Below are 23793 nucleotides of genomic sequence, written 5' to 3'. Positions count from 1 at the left end.
TGTAAATTTTTATTGTTTTTGGACAAGCATATGCCTATTTCTGAGCATTTCTTCATTCCCTCTCAAAGCTCTAGTTTTGTCCAAAATTTTGTGTACTCTTCTCCTTCCCTCCAGAATATAGTTTCTTGCATATGAATTCTTCTTGAGATGAACTAAGAAAATAAGTGATAGAGTGACAGAGAGTAAATTAGGGTAGAAGATAAGATAATGTTATTGTTCTCCACTAGCCAAGCTTCTGTACAAATGTGTTTAAATATCTTTGATCAATTCTTTGGGGGGGAGAGAGAGAATATTTTGGATAGAACAGAAGATAAGATTGGATGCTGATTAGAGGTAGATTAAAAGCTAAGATTACAGGCAAATTAGGGTCTATCGTGACAAAATCAAGAGAAAGAGACAAGATCCAACTGGGTAAAAAAGAACACAGATATAGTGAATCAAAGGGGTGTAATTGTGTGATTTGAGTCAATCCAAAATTAGCTGCATGCTGCTAGATTGATGCTGACTTGCAGCTTTCAAATATTTAGACATTCTTGCTATTGATCAAAAAATTGCCATCAACTCCTTAGCTTACTAATAATCAAAGGGGTGTAATTGTGTAATGTTAAAATTGGCACATATTTTTCTTTACAGGATGCAGGTGTAGGACGTACCAAGAGAAAGAGAGATATTCACTTTCAATTGGAGGATGAATATGCACGAATGTTCAAAAGAATTGTAGAAAGGGATTATGCAATAAGATACAGGATGCAACAAGAAAGAAATGCATGGAAAAAAAACATGGACCTTGATGGGTGCATTTATCCACCCAATCCAATCACTCAAAGGCCACCACAATTTGAAGGGCTTACATCATTTGTAATGTTTGTTTGTGAAGGCAATGAAGGATTGTATGGATACACATGCAGACTTGTCACACAAGGATTAGTAGGGATTTATCAATCCTTGACAAATATGCAGACAAGATTACAAGGGAATATGTATTCTTTGATGGAAAATGATAGATTATTGACTGAGAAGAATAGGGAGAACCATAGCCTACAACAAGCAACGTATGTCATTGAAGATGCTATGTAGGCTACACATGTGCAAAATATGGAGTTACAAATCTAAAGTTATGGACTTGGAGAAGGAGAATCGAAACATAATGAGGAAGCTCACAAAAACTTTGGAGATTGGGCCCACTTTAAAAACCAAAGAAGCACGTCGGTGCATCTGATTAGTTAAACCAATTTACCAATTAACCAAAGGAAGTGGACGATATCATATATGGATATATGCTCAATCTGCTACAATGAGAAATATGTTCCCTCATAAAGGGAATGATACTATTGCCAAAGTCCTAAGCAAGGATATGACCAAAAATGCATCTGGAAAATACACACATATTGAAGTATGGTTCCAAAGAAGTTGCATTTGTATTGAATGCATCCAACAACTTTGTATTGGATATATATATAGGGTTTAGATTGCTATGGTCAAGTTCTACAATATGTCTATGGAAGAATGTAGAGGCAAAAGCTTAAGTTTGTCCTCAAACTTGATGAGAGTGAGATTATTAAGGGGAAAAACTTAAACATGTGAGTATAACACTTATGAATCGAGCATTGGATCCCAACATCAATGAAATCCATCCTTTATACTTTGTACAGTCAGAGAATGAAATATGGTGGCTTGCAGCATTTGAAGTACCAAAGGAGGACCATGAAGTATTTAAAGTTATTTGTAACCTCACTAATATACCCAGTGTTATTCAACAACAAAATAATGAAGCAATTTTACACATTGAAGGGTTTGGGGACTATCAAGCTGAATGCATCTTGTAGGTGATTTAAAAACATTGAATGTATGTTTGGTTTATCAAATGCAGCGAATGCAAAATTTTCGTGCATATACTGCATGCAAACTAGGAAGAAAGGAAAAGATAGAAAGAAAGAATGGCTTGTCAAGGTAGGACAACAAGGTGCTCCAACACGCGATCAAAAAGTCATGAGAAATGGAATGCTAGTTCTAGTGGATCCAAACTAGCGCCCTATTTTGGAAATACCACTAACAAGGATTCACTTTTGCACATTGCATTGTTTGATTAGAATAATTGAGAAGCTAGTATATGAATGTATATGCTTTGCATATAAGATGCAGCCCGTGTTAGAAGCTGATGCTACATGCAAGAAGGTAGAACAAGTCCTCTCTGAAGTTGGATTGCACGTGGGCCAAGTAGAAATAAAAAAGGACGAGAAAAATTTGGAAAAGAGTGAAAATATCCCTTGTAAACCATGCTTTGGTGGACCCAAGGCTAGAAAGTTTATATCTCCACCTCGAGATGAGGAAGGTAATATACTTGTAAAACAACCAAAGAAGTATGAAGCATGGAAAAAGTTGCACCTTGTTGTTCCGGATTGGAGCAATGGGGGACAAATGAGGATTGCAAAGGCAGAAGTGTGGATAAACCTAGATAGATTAGTAGCTCTCTTACCAAAGTTGAGGTTTAGGGATGGTGATGTGAAAATTTCATAAGTCCATGGTGGAGGTATGGACTACAAATAGTATAACACACTACATGGTCAGTATTGTTACCATTACAAAAAAATATCATCATTTTGATTTAATTTATGTTTCTGATCTCTCTTCTTATGCAGCATATACTTGAAGCACATGGTCCATACTTTGCAGATCAAGGAAGTTTGACAGTATGGTCAACTCAAGGCATGGAATGATCTCATTGGCAAGCTTGTTGTGCTTTTCAAAAGGCAACTGATCATGGAGGTGGCATAAATGATTCCAATTCTATGAGGCAATTATTACAATAGTGGTATAGGAGATTAGAGATACGATACGAGGAAAAAGAAAAGAAGTCCAAAACCTCTCAAGAAGAATTTATAAGTAGAGCAATATATGAAGTGAGAAAAGCAAGATATGAAAACAGCATAGCTAGACAACGCCGTGCAGAATGGTTGGCAACCCAAGAGAGAGATGGCAAGAAATGGAGACCTAGATAAAGATAATACTTTTGATGCATTTAGAGTCCACGAGAGAGCATAGGTGCCCAAGATATAACACATCAATACTCCTATCTTTAACATGAGATGTCTTGCAAAATTTGTTTAAATTTTTGAAGGTTTGTCACTATGTTTTTCAAAGTCGATTTCGAACTATGTTTTTAAATTTTAAAAGTCATTTATACCATAGTAAGTTTAAAAGTTCCATACTTAAGTCAAGTCTCTCCTTTCATTTTTTCCCATTACTCTTCACTCTACCCTCCACCTTTCTATCCTTCATTATCACAACCATGGCATGTTCCAAGCTTCCTATCAAGAAGGCACTTGCAAGAGCAAGAGCTCAACACTCTTCCAAATCTAGTGAGTGTACTGTGAGTGACAAAGGTCCCTTGGTGGCTGACAATGGTGGCCCTACTGTAGCTAATAATGGCGGTGCTACAATGTCCAACAATGGTGGCCCTAGTGTGGTCAATAATGATGGTTTGCTATTGTCTAGAAATGGTAGTCCACGTGCTCCAGTTGCTCCACCTCCCACTACTGCTCCAGTGGTAATACATGCACTCCAACACATAAGAAACAAAGATGGAGACTAGGCACAACTACGCTACGTGAGATAAGGAAATTCCAGAAGAGTGCCAACTTGATTATTCCTAAGGCACCATTCTCTAGGTTGGTGCGAGAAATACTGCAGGATCTGCAGTTAGGGCATCATCATAAATTCTTTTCAAGAAACCATGCAAGGAATGTGAAGCGATGGTCAAGCCAAGCCTTGCTTGCTCTCCAAGAAGCAGCTGAAAGTTACTTGATTGATCTAATGGGTGATTCTCAAGTTTTAGCCATTCATGCCCAATGTATCACTATTAAGCCCATAGATATCGTTATTGTTCGTAGGATCCACAACAATAAGGATGCATTTAATCTTAATGTCAACAATATGATTTGAGAAGCTACTTTGTAATTGGATCTATGTTTTTAGCTCTGGTTTGGTTGTAGATTGTAAGGAGCTTAGTTTTGGTTTATCTTTCCAATAGACCTTTGAGTATTTGATAACAGTGGTCTACAAAATGGAGCTAAATTTTGCCTAGCTCTAGTTGTACTTGGTGCAATGCACTCTCTATTGTGTATTTCCTGGTTTCGTAATGCTAAATCTGATATTTGATATTCTATTTTGCCATGATTTGCATTGTGCGTATTTTCAAGTTTCTAATTTTGAAACTAGTTTTGTTAAGGATAGATTCAATGCACAATCACACACACATCAGTGAGATCAGTTGTACATGGGCCGATGCACTATATCTTTAGTGTATTTAGCGATTTGGCAACACTATATTCGATATGCGATATTTCATTTGACCCGTGACGTATTTTTTGTGAATTTTTAAGTTTCCAATATTTAACGTAGTTTGGTTGAGAACACATTTAATATGCAGTTGTGCACACTCGGTGCGGTGGTGAGTTTTTTTTGTTATTAGCGAACTATAATCCAGCTAATGCATTTTCAAAAAATGAATGAAGTGTTAATTTTATAAATTGAAATTTGGTAAAACTTCACCCACATGCCGAGCATCATAAGAACTCATGGATATTAAAAAATTGGCCCCATTAGAAGTCTCAAAACTTCACCCACATGCCGAGCATCATAAGAACTCATGGATATTAAAAAATTGGCCCCATTAGAAGTCTCTAGGACACCTATCCGGAGGCTCACGTTTGGGGCCCTGAATCCTTAAGGGCCTTAGACGCGAGCCTTCGAACAGGTGTCCCAAAGATTTAGGGCCCCAGACGCAAGCCTCCGAACAGGTGTCGTAGAGACTTCTGATAAGGCCTTTTTTTTTGTAGTTGATGTACCCTAGAGAAGTCCACATGTAAAATTTCACGTCAATCAAATCACTGGTCATATTTTTCCAAAGCCTAGATACATCAATTCAGGTTTAAGGATTTTTTGAAAGTTTTGCTATAAGTTTAAAGTTTCACCTCATTTTACACATTTCACTTTTGAGTTTTGGGTTTTCTCTCCTAGAAGACATGGCACGCACCAAGTAAGTGGCCTGGAGACATCCCCCTAGAAATCCTATTCAAAGGCCACCTTCCTCAGCTTCACCACCACCACCACCACGCCAACATCACAAGCGTCAATGGAAGTCAAGCATAGCTCTTTGTGAGATCTGCCATTACTAGAAGACCACACACCTCTTGATACTAAAGGCTCCATTCTAGAAGCTAGTGTGTGAGATTATGGACGACATACTCATTAAGAATAGAAGGAGGCACTTCCCAGATGGAACATGCTTGCAACAACCTGATCATTGGACTGCCCAACCCCTCCTTACACTACAAGAAGCTGCTGAAGCTTACGCCATCAACTTGTTCGGAGACTTAATCTATGCAACAGTACATGCAAGGAGAGTCACCGTCATTGATAGGGATTTGCGGATAGTGAGGTTCTTCCGGCGATGGAAGGATAGTCCTCGTGGAGATGTACTACCAAAATATATACGGAATGTAGCTTCCAAAGAGATTTTGTAAAACCCTGGTTGTAATGGATCCCATGTAAAATGTTATGAATATGAATACAATTTTTTTGGCATGTCTTTGAGTTATCATTACATGCGTTCGAATGAATACACATTGTGCACGAACTCGATAAAGTACTACATATTAAATTTAGGGTATGAATCATGTTGCGTATAAATCTGATAAATAAACATAATATTCAAGTAAAAAACAATAATAAACGATGTGTATGACAAACTACATTGCATGCAAATCCAACAAATATCGATTTTCATTACATCAAGAGAAGATTACAAATTACATTACATTGGTGATGAGATGTCATTTGGCACTAAGTACATCTAATCTCTCCTAGGCATCTTTGAGCTAGACTCCCCATGGTTAGAGCTATTCTTGATCATAGGCAGGAATACATTTTGCCCTAGTAGTTCCTACCTAATGACATTGGGGTCTTTAATACTAGCAACCATGCCATGGGCCACCATGGAAAAAAGTGGCCCAGACCTAGCACTAGAGAATAAGTAGAGGAGCTTTGAGCAGCATCAAAGTAACACTACTTTCTCCAAGCTAGAGTTCGTTGGGATGGTCTTGAAGGGCCCAGCCTTTGTTAGTGCCCTCAACTTCAAGAAATTCTCAGAAAAAGTTGGAGAGCATATCTTATGGAATACAAAAATGTCACTCACAAGCTGGCCGATATACTCCTTTAATATCGAGTCCTGCACCCTTCCTTGGCTACCAAATCGACCACCTTGTCTAGATGAAAATTCATCTATATAGAGAATGTCTTGCATTACACAAGTTCAGTGTCAGACTCACTGCATCAAACTCACTATATGCATGGAGTGTAGTAAATATATATACATCGAATTTGCATCAAAATTTATCAGTAGGGCCCCTAGGGCATCGGGAGTATGCACATCAAATTTTGCTAGGATTGGGCCCCCAGAGCTGCCCTGTCTGGAGGCTCGCATCTGGGATGCCCTGGATAGGGCAGCTCTGGGGGTAGCTCTAGGGGCCTGATCTCGGAAAAATTTGATGCATACTCCTGATGGTCTAGAGCATCCCAGACGCAAGTCTTCGGACATGGCAACTCTTGGGGCCCGATCCTGACAAAATTTGATGTGCATACTCCCGATGCCCTAAGAGCCCTATTGGTAAATTTTGACGCAAATCTGATAACATTAATCTGATAACATTACCTTCTCTGCATCATTTATTTGTTGCTGTAATGGAGCATCTAGGTCTGCTTCTGCAACTGGGGCACCCTCATCTCTCTCTTGGGAAGGTATTGCGTAGTCGAGTCGAGGTCCAAAAATGCTTTCTTACAACCGCTTGAACTCCTCATCTGAGATCTCATATTGTGGCTCCACATTCTCAATCTGCTCTTGGATGCTCACAATGGTAGAGATGTCATTAACACTCATGCCATCATATCGAGCCACCTCATTAGGCAGATCTTGTATATCAAAATCTATAAAATCATCAGGTGCATCACGCATCATGATACAATATACCTCTTCTTCCCTTAGCTCTAAAATTTTTCTAGTACATCCTGCATAAGTAAATATTCCACCCCCTCGATGATGATAGCATGGAGAGAAGCGAGGGGTGGCTCATTGCTTGTCGGCATCTCAATAGGGCAAGGAGGTGGGTGAACAATGGCTAAGCTTTGTGCTGCCTCTACTCTTGGATCGAGTGTGATCTCTTTAGGCTCCCTCTTGAAATACTCTAGTTGTGGCCGAGGGTGTGTCGATGTCTTCCTCACTATCCTCTTGCACCTTAGTACAGAAAACGTATATGGCAAATGCTACATCGTACTCAATGAGATCCATCGTGGCGTGATCCTGGGATGAGGTGGGCAATGCTCTGGCACAGAGATGCTGCTCCACATGCACAAGGGCTCAATTTATTACCTTTGCATGGATTGATCCAGCATGTAAACTATATAGGAAATCTATGGGGACACATCTGAGAGCAGAGTCCAGAATAGAGCAAGTGAGAGGGTTTACCGCATCATAAAATGATGCTAGTAAACTAGAGCCTCTATGGCAGAAAGCGGGCTCTGTAGACTCAAGGTTGCGCAAAACCTATGGTATATCTGGTCTCCTATATGTGTGTAGTGTGTGGAGCTAATCCATGCGGCGAAGACGTGAGTGGTAGCCATGGCACACAAAGAGAGAAGGGAGGAGAGCACAAGTGTAGGGAAGTAGAGAATGAAAGTGAAAATGTGTTTGGAGTTATAGCTTTTATGTATCTAGGGTTTTAAATAAATATTATTTTTTAACCCTAAAGTTTCAAATTAAAACTCTTATCTTAGTTTCTTTATTTCAATACTTTAAAGTAACCGTTAAAATTACTCATACAGACAAATGCTTCATTCTACATTATTATATCCTCGAATATACTTGGATCGTTGAGTATATTCAAGTCCAACTATAGAAAATATAGAAATTTTTTAAGAAAAAAAATTTGAAAGACCTTCAAAATCCCTTGGATCCAATTTAATATTTAATTTTAAGAAATAAGTAGAATAGATGAGCTATAATATATCATTATGCAAATATAATATTGCATAGATTATAGAACTCCACCCTGTAATTTATCCATATGTTTTTCGCATTTAATGGTAAATCTTGCATGTAAGGTTAATAAGTATCATTCTATATCTATATTCGTAAAATAAAGATTAATAACTATCATTCTATATATGTATGCATATCAATCATGAGATCATTTGTGAGGCGAGAAGATATGACATATACAAATGGCCAAAGTAGCCCTCACCAATCCACATAGAATCATAGGCCATCATTAAGGGTCTTTGGATCATTTGCTGTAATAAACATGATATAAATTTCAATTAAGTAGACCTTCACTATATTCAACTAGGGAGTTGCCACTCCTAGTGAACACACTACCTATTGCTACCTAAACTAGCGTTAATGGTACACAAACTCACATGACCTAGCAACCATGAGCATCACATTAAGGGAATAAAGCTTATACGTTTATATATTATGTTTAAGCAAGGAGGACACACTATAGTAGTCTACAAAAACCTCCTTAAAAGTTCAATGAAAGCATCCGTAACACATAAAACCCATCATTCATGATTCTTTCCACAAAGAATCCACTCTATCTCACTTATTCTTCAAACAACACCCCATTAGTGTTATGTATCTAGCTCTTAAATATTGATTATGATATGCAATTTTATATGCTTTTGTGCTTAAACAAAGTTTTTTTGGTTCAAGAAGAATCAATAGAATATTTGCTCAAAAAAATCTTTTTCTTGTTGTACATGCATCATTAAGCATCATGCTTCATTTGTCTTGTTCGCAAGGTGCACAATATTGAGGCAAACCTCATGCTACCGTGGCCTTATTCATGACAAATACATCTCAAAACCTATCTAAATGAACAATTTTTCATGATGCAATGATGAAAATATATTTATGAAACTTCACTTTGTGATTATGTTTGTCACTTCTAACTCTATTTGTAGATTTTTTTCATTTAGCACACAAAACTCACCTCAAAAATCAAACATGGAACAAGGGAGCATGGCTTTGGGCACTCTTGTGCTATCACAAAACCCAAACAAACTCTTAGACTAATTTAATGTACCTTTTATGCAGTGTTCTATTCCATACAAAGAGCATATTTGCCCATTTCTTTCTCTCTTTATTTTTCTACAATATGGGGTACATATCATATTAATTACGGTTTATTTATTATTTTCTCATACTTTTTAATATTTTCTCCAATTTATGATGCAAAACAAAACAACAACCATTTTGAAATTGAATGTGAAGAAAATCCATAAGAAATCAAGTGTATATGAATTTAGTTGTACAATTGTGTGCTCATGTTGCCTCAAAATTGTGTGGGGATGTTGCCAACACTATCATAAACTTGAGCATGCCTAGAAATTGTGTGGGAATGTTGCCAACACTATCACAATGCCATTTAAGGAGAGAGTAATGTCAGAAAGATTAGATTTTCAAATTGGCAACAACCATAGCACAAACACAACGATTGATTATTTTTCTATTTTCTTCATTATTCCATTGAATTGAAAGGGGGTTGTTTTCTCACATTCATTCTAAATGCCCCCCCCCCCCCCCCCCCCCCCGAACTATAAAATTTTTGTAGTGAAGGCTTAATGAACCTTATAAATTTTGATAATTTATTAAGAAGCTTAAAGCTCATTAAAAACATTTGGAGTGCCCTTTTCTTCCTTCCCCATTTCTTATTTGACTTCAACTTCCCCTTTTGATATCATGCATCTAACTTTGCTTTCACATGTTGCATCTTCGAGCTTTGGCATGAAAAATCTTGAATTGAATGGCTTCATGGTGATTCAAAAAGTGATTAAATTTTTAGTCAAGTGCTTGAAAAATGTCAAAAGTTCTCAATAAAATCCATAAAAATAGGACCATGGCATAGATTCATCAACTTTTTCCTCTAAAATGGAACAATAAGGTTCTAGAACATTTGAGTCTCCTCAATCCTAGTTTTTTTGCCCAATTGAACATTAGAAAGCTACTCGAGCTATCTTGTCCACTCATCCATAGAATGCACTCATTTGGACAATACTCATCTACTTTATGCTTGATGCACTTGCATGGTTTTAGTTTTTCAAGTAGGTTATGCTACAACATTGTTTTGGCACGTAAAAGTAGTTTCTTGAATATAAGGTTTGTTCATAATCCTTATGTCATAACACATTAACCAATCAATCAAAATAGTAAAATCAACTCCATTTATAGGGTTCACATCCTTTATTATAAGCTTCTCCCTAAACTTTATTACCATCCATTTACTAGGTTAAAAAACCACCTCAATCTAGAATATAGATCTTCCATTCCCTTTTTATGGTGACTATGCACATGTGTGGTTGCATCCCTTCCTTGGCCATAAGAGGCATTTGTTATCTCAAATCCCCTCTAAGCTCCTCACTATGCCTTCGAAATTGAGCATCATCATGTTTGATGACTATTTTCACATGGAAACCCAAGAGAAACACCAAGGAAAAGGGGTTTCTACTGCAAGAAAATCTATCTTGTAACATCAACAAGTTTTTATTTCATTCTTTTGATGATCAAAACAAAGAAAACAACAAATCTTCACGCAACATCATAGTAGATATCTCCCACGGATTTAATAGAATCAATCATAATCTTCAACATCTTCATAGAATCCTTCAATAAAACAAAGAATATAAAAGAATACACCATTTTTGAATGGAAATCAATCACATAGTATTCATCTTCAATGTCTTCATAGTTCTCTCTCTCAATCTCTCATATGCAGCTACACTGTTTTGATAGAATTGACTATCTATGGCTCTCTCTCTCTCTCTCTCTCTCTCTCTCTCTCTCTCTCTCTCTCTCTCTCTCTCTCTCTCTCTCTCTCAATAGTACATCATATCCTCACTACAATACTCTCATAATGACTCTCAATAATCCTTCTTAGGTCATGGATGCACCTCCCAAGAGGTATGTCTGATGTGAAGAAGTTCCAGAGCTACTACAGTGCCTCTTCACAGCTCACTACTATCACTATCACTCTAGTCTTCTCTTCAGTCTTCAGCAACTGCTTCTTCCATTTGTTTTAGCTCTTTTAAACTTAGATTCATCATTTTCAAAAGTTAGAAAACTTTTCCAAAGTCACATATACTTTCTATAGAACACTTACAAAAGATCTATGGAACAGTATAGTATGAGACCAAAGCAGATACAGAACAATTATAGAGCAAAGATAGAGGCTCTACAGAAGGTTTATAGAGGGTTACAGAAGATCATCAGAACCTCATAACTCATACTAAAACCATTCCAAACTATCAAAAACTATTCAATAAGCTTGCAAAAGATTTCAATCTTCATTAATAATCAATCCATGCTTCATACAGAAGAAAATCAGAACAAAACAGAAGTTATACAGAACCAATCAAAACCTCAACAGAACATAACCTATCGTAACATCACAGAGCTTCATATCTCTACTAAAAATCATTATGAACTTCCAAAACATAATCAATATCATCCAAAACACTCTCAAACACTTCCATTAACAACCATCTATCACTCTAAATCCATCAAAAATCAATCATTAAGTCCTCAAAAACAACAAAAATCAGTCGAAAATTCAGTCTTTTTCCACTCTCAACATATCCCCACACTTAGAAATGAAGCGTCCTCGCAACCTAAGGAAAAGAAGAATATAAGTTCACTAAAGAGCTCAATTTTATCTTCCATAGAGTCTTCAATAATCTCACCAAACCATGACCCCAACTTATTACCTGTATCTCTAGAAAAAATACTACTAAAGGAAAACTTCATTATTCATTAACTCATCTGATAATCATTTAAAAGTCATAACAAATTTGTAAAGGATATAAGAGGTTCTTCTTCAGCTTTCCATCATAGGCGTTCCATCCATCATCACCATCAATAGTTAAAAAGAGCTCTCGAATAAATTATTCAACCAGCACGAACTCATCACATACAATTATTACAACACGCACACAAACACTAACACAACCATCTGAATGACACCTCCAAAAAGAGATATATATATCATTAAGAATCATCCAAAATACATTGCAAAGGCATCAATGAAGGTGATCCCTTTTGAAGACTTAGTGGTTTCGAAAACGATCCATGGAGAAGGACTCATCTACAAATGTCTTTGAAGGATTTTGAAAGAGTTGAAGGCAACACATCCTTTCTAGCAAAACAAGGTATCTGCTAGGTAGACATAGGGCATGAAAATAGAGGAAATCCAACTGTTGGGAATCAATATTAACTTTGACATTCATACAAAGCTTTGGAATGGCCTTTTGATCATTATGGGAATGCCTATGTATATATGCTAGATACCAAGCAAAATGAGCTGTCAATCTCACTGAAGGATCTAGAGATTGTGAATATTGGTGAGCAAAATGAAGGTAATTCTGGTATGCTTGACTAGCAATTGTCCAGTCCCTTGGAATTAACGGCCAGTTAATTTGTGGTCCTATGAGAGAATCAGTCGAGCTCCATCCTCTTCTTCTCGGAATTTGCTGATCAAATCCATCATACTCACTAACCAATTGAGGGGGTTGAGAAATAGAAGTGGCAGGAGATGGAAGTGGAACAAGTAAAAGAGGATTAAGAGATGGGTAGGCAAAATCATAAAAGAAGGAATAAGCTAAAGAAGGAGTGGCTGAAAATTTAAGTGAATCGATTAGAAAAGGTGTCAATTGATAAACAGGAAAAGTAGAAGGTATATGGATAGATGGAGAAGGGCATGGCGGAGAAGGGGAAAAGACTCGATCTTCAATGAAAGAACAATAGGTAAATATAGAAATTTGAGGAAAATCCTAAGGTTGAAAAAGAAAGGTAAGATAGCTGCTAAGTTGGCTTGATAAAGGGAAAGATAAGTATCATAGCGATGGGCCATTTGTTGATAGTACAATAGGCTAGGAATAGAGGGACCTAAGACAGATCTTCTCTGATAGGCATCAAAGAAGGATGAATCAAATGGATAGTTCTTGGAAAGATAAGCTAGGAGATCCACCCTCAGTTGGTTAGTGCTCTGCACATAAGTAGAAGCTGTATTCTAACGCTGATTCAGGACCATAGAATCAATCATTGAATGCCGTGAATTGTCAGGGCAAGTAGTCACTTTTGAAGAATAACACTGAAACGTATCTTCTATCCTCAACTCCAAATAGTTGACATACAAAACAACTTGTAAAACCGCATCCCCCATATACCAAGCCACATCTACATCATCTGAAATCAACAGATCACCTCGTAGATACATGTAAGATAGCAACATGGTATCCGTCGTTACAGAATCTTCAAAGACCATACAGACCACTTCTGTCAACAAATAAGAAAACCAAGCCCCACTCCAACCATCCTCTGGAAGAGGAAGATCCATCGTTGAAAGTTTCATATAGAAGGCCAACTTTTGGAACTGATAGTGGACAAAGAAAGAATGGTCCGGAGTAAACATACTCCTGAAAGTGCTCAAAGGTAGACCATAACAAATCCATCCTGGACTACAATCTTTCCACTTTATCTTGAAACAAGGGACAAAATGTGGCATGTCTCTGGAGAACTGCCAAGTCTTACTGAGATATAGAAGGAATAATAGGAACATTGGGGCTTGGAGAAATGGACCGTAACTGTGCCAGTTGGTCTTGCAACTGCTTAATCTGGGAAGCTTTTGATTCCACTATATTATGAGTAGTCTGCAAAGTTGACAGTTCGGCATCTAAAAGAGTCTGAAACTCTTGAGCTTCTTTGGACATTCTCTCTTTCTCCTCTAAGTCTCTAGTGACCTCTGACTGAGCTTCTGCTAACTGAATCTTCAAAGAAGATATTACTTCTCTCTAGGTCTCAATCATTTGGGTATGTTGCTCCATCTGCTTAAATAAATCAGCAAGAGTGTCTTTAGCAGAGGCTAACTTTGAGGTTGCCTTATGCAACTGGTCTTTGGACTACATCAATTCTTCATAGAAAGAAGTATACAACTGTTGAACACAAGCTGTCACTGAAAGTTCAATCGAACTCTGGATGTCATTACAAAGGAATGAAATGGCATCTCCTGACACTAAACTGTTCAGTGAAGGAACTGATATTTCCAAAGAACCCTCTCTATGTGCCTTGAATAAACTGTTGCATGTAAGGTAGGCAGGGAGGTCACTGCCAGATGTAGCAAGAACTGTGACTGAAGGAAGGACTGAGGGAGTTTTATCTGCCACATGCTTCAAGCGCTTCCGCTGAATGACCAATGGAGGCGGGGAATCAAGATCCTCTATGTCAATAGGTTCTAACTCTTCTAAGGGTGGAGGGGGAGGTACTAGATTAGATGGAGAAGGTGGTAGCACATCCTTCTTAAGGCCTGAGTACGTCAAGAAAGCATATAAGTAGGAATCATAAGTGACATTTGTGACATTCCCTCTGGTTACTTTGACAAAATGTTGGTCCATCTTCGTAAGCAGGTAAGTACTCCAATCAATGGCCACCCCTTTTAACACCATCCTGGAAGCTGTGAAGAGTTCTTTGGACAAATAATGGGATGGTGTTTTGGCAGGCATAAACCTGTCTTGGAGGAACTGGCAGACTAACTTCCCAAGAGGATCAATGATCATAGAAAAAGATACTCCTGAAGTGTTAATCACTTTCTTGACATCTAGAATCTCTTTGGTTTGCTTCTGTAATAGCTTGAGAATCTCATCATTGGAGAATAATTGTTTGGTTGTAACAAAGGGTTCTCCTTTGTAGGGAAGAGATGAAGCCTTTCCTAACCCTTTAGGTGTCAACACCATGGAAGCACCATGAACCATGCCCGACTTCTTACTACATGATGCAAGAAACTCATCACGCAGGGATGGATCATATGGAATCAATGGGAGTGAAGCAACCACGAAAGTTGCAAGTCCTGCTTTCACTATAGGCTCAAAAGCCAGTAGGGAATAATAATCCCTACTGATCAACGGGACATACTGGATAGGAGGAGGAGCGTGAGGTGCCATTCAGATGGAAAACACACACACCACAAACACAGACAATCACAAAGAATGCCTGCAAAACAACCAAAATAGCTATCAAAAAGAAATCAAGCAAAAGAAGTACACATACATAGACGTAACTAACCAATTTACCACCCCAAACAACCCACATCCTAGAAAAAATTCGGCATGACCTCTACACATATGCAACCGAAAACTTCATGCGATGCAACAAGCAGTCACCCAAGACCCCGTATCAAGCAAAAAAGAAAGAAAAACTTCAAACCGCACCCATAATCATAACACATAAGCAAACCATAATACCATAAAAACCTAATCAGAACCTAACCATAACTTTGACCAACAATTTCAGCTAAAAGGACTTTACTGCACATCCCACGAAGCGTGTTTATTAAAAAGGGAAAAAAAGTGCAGTGAGGGGAAATGGTTTTAATGAAGGATTCATTTTAAGAAATTATTAACAATGGGTGACATTTTATTAGGTGATAAACCTTGATAAGAAAATGACGATTCCTTCTTAAAATTTTAATTACAATTTATTAGGGTAAAACAGTGCTTAAACGAAACCCGGACTGTGATACCTAGACTGGGGTCTCTAAATGCAAATTCATTAATTAGAAATTAATAGTGATGTGGAGCGTTTTTTTGCCAGCGCGTGCTTTTTTTGTGACGGCTAGTTTATTTTTTATTAAAAAATTAAACTAACTCTGAAGTGCACGTAGCACGTGCAAAGTGAACGGTTGGTTGATTTTTAATTAGTAAAAACTGTGTGTTTAGCACGAGCGCGCGTGAAAAAGTGGGTGAATAAAGTTCATTTCAGCAATTTAACTATGGTTAAGGGATAATGAAAATGAATAAATCTCAAAAAATAAATACCTGGAAGGGGTGTGTATACAATAGACTAAAGGCGCACTGAGTAGTCTGAAAATGCAAGGAATCCAATTAAAAAAAACAAACACCATAACTGGAAAAAATAAAGCATCTTAGTGTTTTTGTGTTATTTTTATTTTTTTATTTTTTAATTATTGTTTTCTCTTTTTTTCTTTTTATTTTTTTAAATTGTAATTTAGGTGTGTTTATATTGTGTATAGTGTTTGGTTTTGTTTTGTTTGTTTTGTTCTTTTTATTCCTTTTTCTTTTTTAAAAAATATTAAAACGGGATATAGGACACATGAATATGTTGTGAAGTGTAAGGGTGGAATTTCAGTAATCCAACAAGTGTCAACAATGTATTGTAATTTATCCATGATTTTTCAGTTGATTTTTGGAATTTAAAATGAATTTTTCAATTGATTTTGGCTTCAAATAATACTTTGGTAATTTATGGAAGCATTTTCAATTAAGAAATTATAGGCAAAAGGGACAAGGGGATTTGTGAAATTTTTTTAAATTTTTGTGGAAATATTTTTGAATTTTTAATAATTTTTAATAAATTTTGCTCATTTTACATGTATTTTTGAAGGAATTTTGAAGTTTTAAATTTCTTGCAATTTATTTTCTTGAATTCCCACTTTAGAAAATATTCCAAATCATTTCAACAATGTTTGAAAATTTTTAGGAATTTTTTTGTAAATTTTTTGAATTTTAAATGAGTTTTAATGAAATTTTGAAGTTTTTTGGTGTTTTAGGTGTATTTTTATGTGTTTTTCGGGTTTGGAAATGAAAAAGGCGGTACCCGAGCTGCGTGTGAACAGCTGAAAATGATTGCGTGTGAACGGTTGATTGCAACACACCACCGCTCGGACAAGTCGAAGGTGCGTGAACGTCTGCGAGTCACACCCGTACACTCACGCACACCGAGAGGGTCGCACAACGTGGGAACAGGGAAGGGAGAGGGGAGGGTTTCTGTGGGTGGAGAGGGAGGGTGGATGGGAAGGGGGGCTAGGGGAGGGGTAATTGGGGTTAGGGGGTTAAGGGTCAGGGTGACTGTGGTTAGGTTGGGTAGGGTTAGAACAATTGTGGTTAGGTTAGGGTAACTGAGGGATAGAATAACCACGGTTAGGGGAAGGTAAAGTTAGTGGGGGAGATGGGTAAGTCTGGAGGGGAGGGCTAAAAATTGGGGGGGGGGGGGGGGGGGGGTACCCAAAAGGAGGAGGTGGCTAATTTGGCGGAGGGTGGGGAAGCCATTTTCGAGGGGGGGGCTAAAGGTGTTGGCGGGCAGGGAGGGCGGCAGGTCTTGGAGGAGGAAGGAGGAGGAGGGCCGGGCGAAGGAGGGTGGAGAAGGTGGAGAGGAGGAAGGAGGAGGAGGGCCAGGCGGAGGTGGGGGAAGAAGGTGGAGAGGAGGAAGGAGGAGGAGGGCGTAAGTGGTGGAGGGGAAGGAGGAGGAGGGTGCAGGTGCTGGAGGGGAGAGGCGAAGCGGGGCACCGGCAGGCGGCAGAGGCGAGGCGGGGAGGACAGCGAGAGGAGGCAGCAAAGGCGAGGCAGGGAGGAGCGTGAGAGGACGCGCAGGCGGCAGAGGCGAGGCGGGGACGAAAGGGAGGGTGGAGTTGGAGATGAAGGAGGGCAAGGAGGAGAGGGAAGGGAGGGTGGAGTTGCAGATGAAGGAGGGCGAGGAGGAGAGGGAAGGGAGGGTGGAGTTGGAGAGGAAGGAGGGTGAGGAGGAGAGGGAAAGGAGGGTGGAGTTGGAGATGGAGGACGGCACGACGAGTGAACAAGTAATCGTGTTTTTTCTTCTTCTTCTTCTTTTTCTTCTTTTTTTGTGTGTGCGTTTTTGTTTGTGTTATATATATATATATATATATATATATATATATATATATATATATATATATATATATATATATATATATATATATAGTGTGTGTGTGTGTGTGTGTGTGTGTGTGTGGTTATGTGTGTGTTGTTTTTGTTTTTTATTTTTTAAAGGTGTTTTTTAAATATTTATTTATTTATTATGATGATTATTATTTTTTCTTTAATGTGGATTTTGTGTTAGTATTATGGTGTTTTTTTTTTGTTAGGTGGGTGTTTTTTGTTTTTGTTTTGTTTTGTTTTTGTTAAATGTGGTTTGTTGTTGTTGTTTTTTTTCTTTTTATTTAAGGATAAATGTGTTATGGGTGTGAAAAAGGAGCGCACCCCTGCCCCGCGCGCATGCGTAGGACGGGGGTAAAAAAATTTTGCATCGATGGGATCAGACAGGGCAGGGACGGCTACACGCGAGTCACAGAGGCCACGAGGGTATCCCGAGGCACGTCAAACCAAAAACAGGCGCATTCACGCGCGACACGAGAAATGCGGCCACACGGCAAAAAGGAAGAAAATTTAATAAAACTCAAACTGGACGTCGAATCAAAAAACCGTAAAAAGGAAAAATGTGTCGGGAGATGAGGGGAAGATGATAGAAAAATGCGACACGGGTTCCGGGGCAAAATCAGGGTGTTCACATGGAAAAAACGCAAGAAACAAGCCCGAAAACACATACGTGTATTAATATCAGAAAATCCGCACATCGGAACGAAGTGTAAAAAGAAGCAAAAATGTGCAAAATAATGTGTCCAACAACTCTATCATGGAAAAACACAGTTCTGATCAAAATAGGATGCATTCACATGGGAAAAATCCCAAAAAGGACCCGAAAATGAACACGAAAATTAATACGGGAAAAATCGTGCACCGGAATAGAGGAAAGTAAAAAGGAAAAATGTCTGGAAGAAAGGGATGCATAGGGCTGGCACATCAAAACTCAGTTTGGGGGAAATTAGGAGGGGTTCACATGGGAAAAACCCCAAAAATAGACCCAAAAACACTCGAAAAAATTAATAACTAAAAATTTGGCAGTCGGAAGAGGGGGGAGGAAAAATAAAAAATTGGAATAAAGGCTGGTAAAACACGGCTCTCAAGTTAAACTCGAAGTCCAATGAAAATAGGGCAGGTTCACATGGCAAAATGTAAAAAATAGGCATGAAAAAGACCCAAAAACCCGCAAAAATTAATAACGGATGAACCGTGCATCGGAATGACATGGAGTAAAAAGAGAAAATATCAAGAGGAATGGGTAGGATAGGGCTAGCACATCAGATTAGGGTTCCAAAGCAATAAAGATGCGTTCACATGGAAAACCGGCCAATTTACGAGAATTGCTTCAAAAATTAATAACCCAAGAACCGTCTATCGGAACATGGGTTGGTAAAAAGGAAAAATGGGCAACTCAAAGGGACAAACGTGGTTGTAAGGTTGGATGGGAGTCTCAGTGAATGTAGGATGTGTTCACATGGAAATATAGCAAAACAAAGAATAAAGACAAACGGTCAAGGAATAGCTCCGGGATAGGGTGAAATAGAACGGAGGAGTGGAGATAGGACCCCATCAAAGTAAAATGAAGTCATGGCATAGATGCATAATCATAACAGGGTATATGCATGGGGATATGCAACATAGATACGCAGGGACCCATCCCCACACTTAAAACCTTAACAGGAAGGGTAAACCGAACATCAAGGACCTAGGACTACATATCAGACCAACCACGAACATCCCCACACTTAAGACATGACCGTCACTGAGAAACAGAAGGTGTAGAGTTAGAAAAACTTGGCCCATATTGCCGAGGAGGAATGTCGACTATCGAGGTTGCGTCTTGTATCGTTGTCAGCTGCAAGAGGTATCCAAGCGTCTTCACAGCACACGTCCAATGTCTTTCGTGGCAGGGACCACGCAGCAGCATCCAGGAAGCTAACTGGTTGAAGGAATCGCAGGAAATTTGTCGATGATGAGGGATATTGCACTCAACTCACGATCACTCAAATGGAATGAAAGAACAGTCACTCGCCCCATTACTAACATCACTCGAGGAAATAATGATGGAAACCTAGTTCTCACACCCGGTTTAGGAATCGACAAAGGAATGGTGCAGAGAGAGTATGCCAGGGTCCACAATTGATGGCGCATTAGTATGTCCAACCCATCTGGCATAGGTGCAAAGAGGAAGGCCAAAGAGCCTTGCAGTGCAGTGTACAGAACAGAGTAATGTTGTCTTGTGCTGATGGCAGAGACCCATCTCATAGATGCATAGGGAAACAGAAATGTACCTGACTCCAATGGTCGTAACGTCCCTCAATCCTCACCTCTCAATAATTGATTGAAGAGCCATATGTCACACTCAGCCCACCCTCTGTCTCATGCTCTGTTGAAAGATACAGAGGGCAGCCCATTCCTGAAACCCATTGATGTAATCCTCACTATCACTTGTACAGAGGTTGTATGACTTGTGCGCAATTGATGGTGCAACTGTGTATTCCGCCCTATGCCAACATATAGTGCAAAAAGGAAGGCCAGGGAGCCTTATGGTGCAATGCACACGAACAAATTGTACGTTGTGCATTGAGAGGCCCATCCCGTGCGTGCAACACTCCGTTCACACATCGCACCTCTCATTTGATTTGAAGGGAAAGACTGGTCACTCACCCCACCCTCTATCTCATACTCTGATAGATACAGAGGGCAGCCCATACTCACATCCCCATCCTGTTAGGATGAAAGCTCGCATCACTCAAGGGGTTGGTGATGAAGATCATGTCGACTGTTGTTGTCATCAAGATCTTGAAGACGAGGTGTACCTAGGGAGGCAGCCAACAAATCTCGTAGTTCAATGACTTGTAAGAAAGATCGTTTGTTAGGAAGGACAAACGAACTGATATTGTAGAGACAGTGCACCAAGGGAGGTGGCTTCAAATTACTTGCTAAAAAGGTGCGGCTGGTGAGTTAGCTATCCTGAACTGCGAGGTGTTTCCACCACCTTTTCCACAGTCAGCTTTCCGCCTAAGGGTATTTCCACCTTTTCTTGGAACGAGAGCCTATTATGACAGGGAATTTTTTCATTTTCTTCCATAACAGTTTTTTTTTTTCATTAAGAAAGAGAATGGTAGAAATACCATGTGTCAAGACCAACCTCACCACTGTTGTTGGATCAGACGAGAAGAGAACAAAGTCAGGTTGAGATGTATCTGTGAGGGTTTAGCAAAACGAGACCGCCTCATGAGAAGAATCATAAGGGCTATCAGAAGCACAAAGAGAAGGACAGTGCGATGCCCAAAAGGGGAAGGGTAGGACGACTGTGATTGTCAAGATCCCCAGGGAGAGAAGTACTTCTTCAAACGATAGCCATTGATCAGGAAAGGATCATCAGAGGCATCAACGGTCTGCACCACAGAGCCATTAGGATTAACAGCAAGTACCTTGTACAGGCCCATCCACCATTGTTGAAGCTTACCAGGAAACTTGTCAAATCTCGAATCATAGGTCGAATCATAGGCCAGGACAAGATCATCTTCTTTGAGCTCCTTGTGCTTGATGAAACTGTCATGATAGGCTTTGCGTCGCGCTTGAGTGGTTTCCATGCATTGTAGGGCCATCCGCCGTATCTCATCCAAGCATTCCCAGTGCAGGAGGTGGCGGTGTAGTGACTCATCATCTCCCAAGCGTTCTTTAACTACCACTCGCAAAGAGGGCAATTTCAATTCAACAAGGAAGACGGCTTCTGTACCATACACTAGCTGGAAATGGGTATGTCCTATAGCTGCCTTATGGGAGGTTCTATATGCCCAGAGGGCCTCTGTAAGTCGATCATCCTAGTCGCGACAATGTGCGGCAATCGTTCTTGTCAGAATCGAGCAGAGAATGCGATTGGTGACTTCAATTTGGCCGTTGGCTCTAGGATAATAGGGAGTGGACTTGCGGTGGCGGATCTTATACAGCTCCATCAGCTTCTCCATAATTTTCTTAAGGAAATGAGTGCCTCTATCACTTACCAGCTCGAGGGGACTGCCAAAATGGGTGATAATATTCTCGTACATGAATAGGGCTACGATGTTACCATTGTCCCGCTTCAGGGCTTTAGCTTCACACCACTTTGTGACATAATCTATACATATTAAGATGTATATGTTCTACTTCCATCTGGTAGATGGATCAATGGGACCCACAAAATCAATCCCCCACTTCTTGAATGGATTTAGGGGAAGAATAGGTTGCAGTGGCATGGCACTTGTTTTGGTGGGTTTCCCCATTCGCTGAAAAGCATCACATCTCTTATAGTAATCATATGCATCCTTATGGAGGGTCGGCCACCAGTATCCTGCTAACAGAGCCTTCCTTGCTGTCACTTCCCCTGCGAAGTATCCACCACATGGTTCGTCATGGCATGCTTTCAATACTATCAATACTATGCCGATCTCATCCCCTGCAACACATCTTCGCAATACTTCATCCTTGCCTCTCTTGTGCAGTGCACCGCCTAGCAAAGTGTAGGGGGCTGATTCTAACAGAAGCTTATTCTTCTCATGGCTTGAGATGCGATGCCAAGAGGATACTATTGAGTTGCCAAGAGGTTGGCTATGTCTCCATACCAGGAAGTATCTGTTTCAACTAGAAACAAGGAAGCATCAGGAAGGTCTGGATCATCATGTTCCTCTTCTTCTGTTTGAGAGATCTGTGATAGATGATCGGCTAGGACATGGAAACGGCCAGGCTTAGTGACCACTTCGAAGTTGAACTCCTAGAATAGGAGTAACCATCTCATCAGTCATCCTTTAACATCTGCTTTGTTCATCAGGAAGGACAAGGCTTCATGATCCACGTAGAACTTGAAATGCGTTGACAATAAATAGTGTCGAAACTTCTCCAGTGCAAACACCATTGCTAAGCACTCAAGCTCTGCTGTATAGTTTCATTCCCTATCAGTGACCTTTCGGCTTGCATAATATATCGGTTGATCTAATTTAGAGGGGCCCTTTTGACATAGGACAGCACCTAGCCCTTCGACTAATGCAACTATGTGCACATGGAACTCCTTCCTCTAGTCAGGAGGCTGCAAGATGGGCGCTTTGATATGGCACTATTTTAGGGTATTAAAGGCTTCTTCACAGTCATCAATCCAAAGGAAATCCGCACCTTTCCTTAGGAGCTTGTGCAGAGGGGCTGCCTTGGTTGCAAAATGTGCAATAAATCTTCTGTAGCAGCCCACATGGCCAAGAAATCCTCTCAATTTCTTGAGGTTTGTTGGTGCTATCAAGGTGGAAATCTATTCAATCTTCGTCGGGTCTATTGCAATCCCTTGTGCAGAGACAATATGACCCAAAAGAACTCCTGAGGAGACGCCAAAGACACATTTGTCAGGGTTGAGAGAAATCCCATACTCTCAGCATCTGTCAAAACATTGCTTCAGGTGTCCCTAGTGCTCACGGATTAAGCTATAGACACAAAAGTCATCAAGATACACCTCAATGAAATCATGAAGATGATTCTGGAATGCAGCCATCATTACTCGTTGGAAGGTGGCAGGAGCATTACAGAGCCCAAATGGCATCACTCTATAAGCATAGGTCCCCCATTCTGTGGTAAAGGTTGTTTTGGATTGGCTCTCTTCTACAATTTGGACTTGGTTATATCCGCTGAATCCATCCAAGAGGGAATACAGCTCATGGCTACCACTGTGTCCAACAGTTGGTCGGTAAAAGGGATAGGGAAATGATCCTTCTTCATCTTTGAATTGAGCTTCTGAAAGTCCACACATATTCAAAGTTTTCCGTTCTTCTTGGGTACTACCACGATGAGTGAAACCCATGCATTGTTAGCCACAGGATAAATGAACTCGGCTTCAAGAAGTTTCAATAATTCAGCCTTTACCAGAGTAGAATAATTAGGATTCTTATGTCTTTGCATTTGCCTTACAGGTTTGGCATAAGGCTCTAGGTCAATGTGATATTGGCATATTGTGGGATCAATCCCCTTTAGGTCTTTATATGACCAAGCAAA

Source organism: Lygodium microphyllum, chromosome 23 (assembly GCF_053477565.2).
Source record: "Lygodium microphyllum isolate KBCC chromosome 23, Lygodium_microphyllum_v1.1.10, whole genome shotgun sequence".
Classification (NCBI taxonomy): domain Eukaryota; kingdom Viridiplantae; phylum Streptophyta; class Polypodiopsida; order Schizaeales; family Lygodiaceae; genus Lygodium; species Lygodium microphyllum.
The sequence above is the reverse complement of the archived record's forward strand: the minus strand, read 5'-3'. Positions refer to the sequence as shown.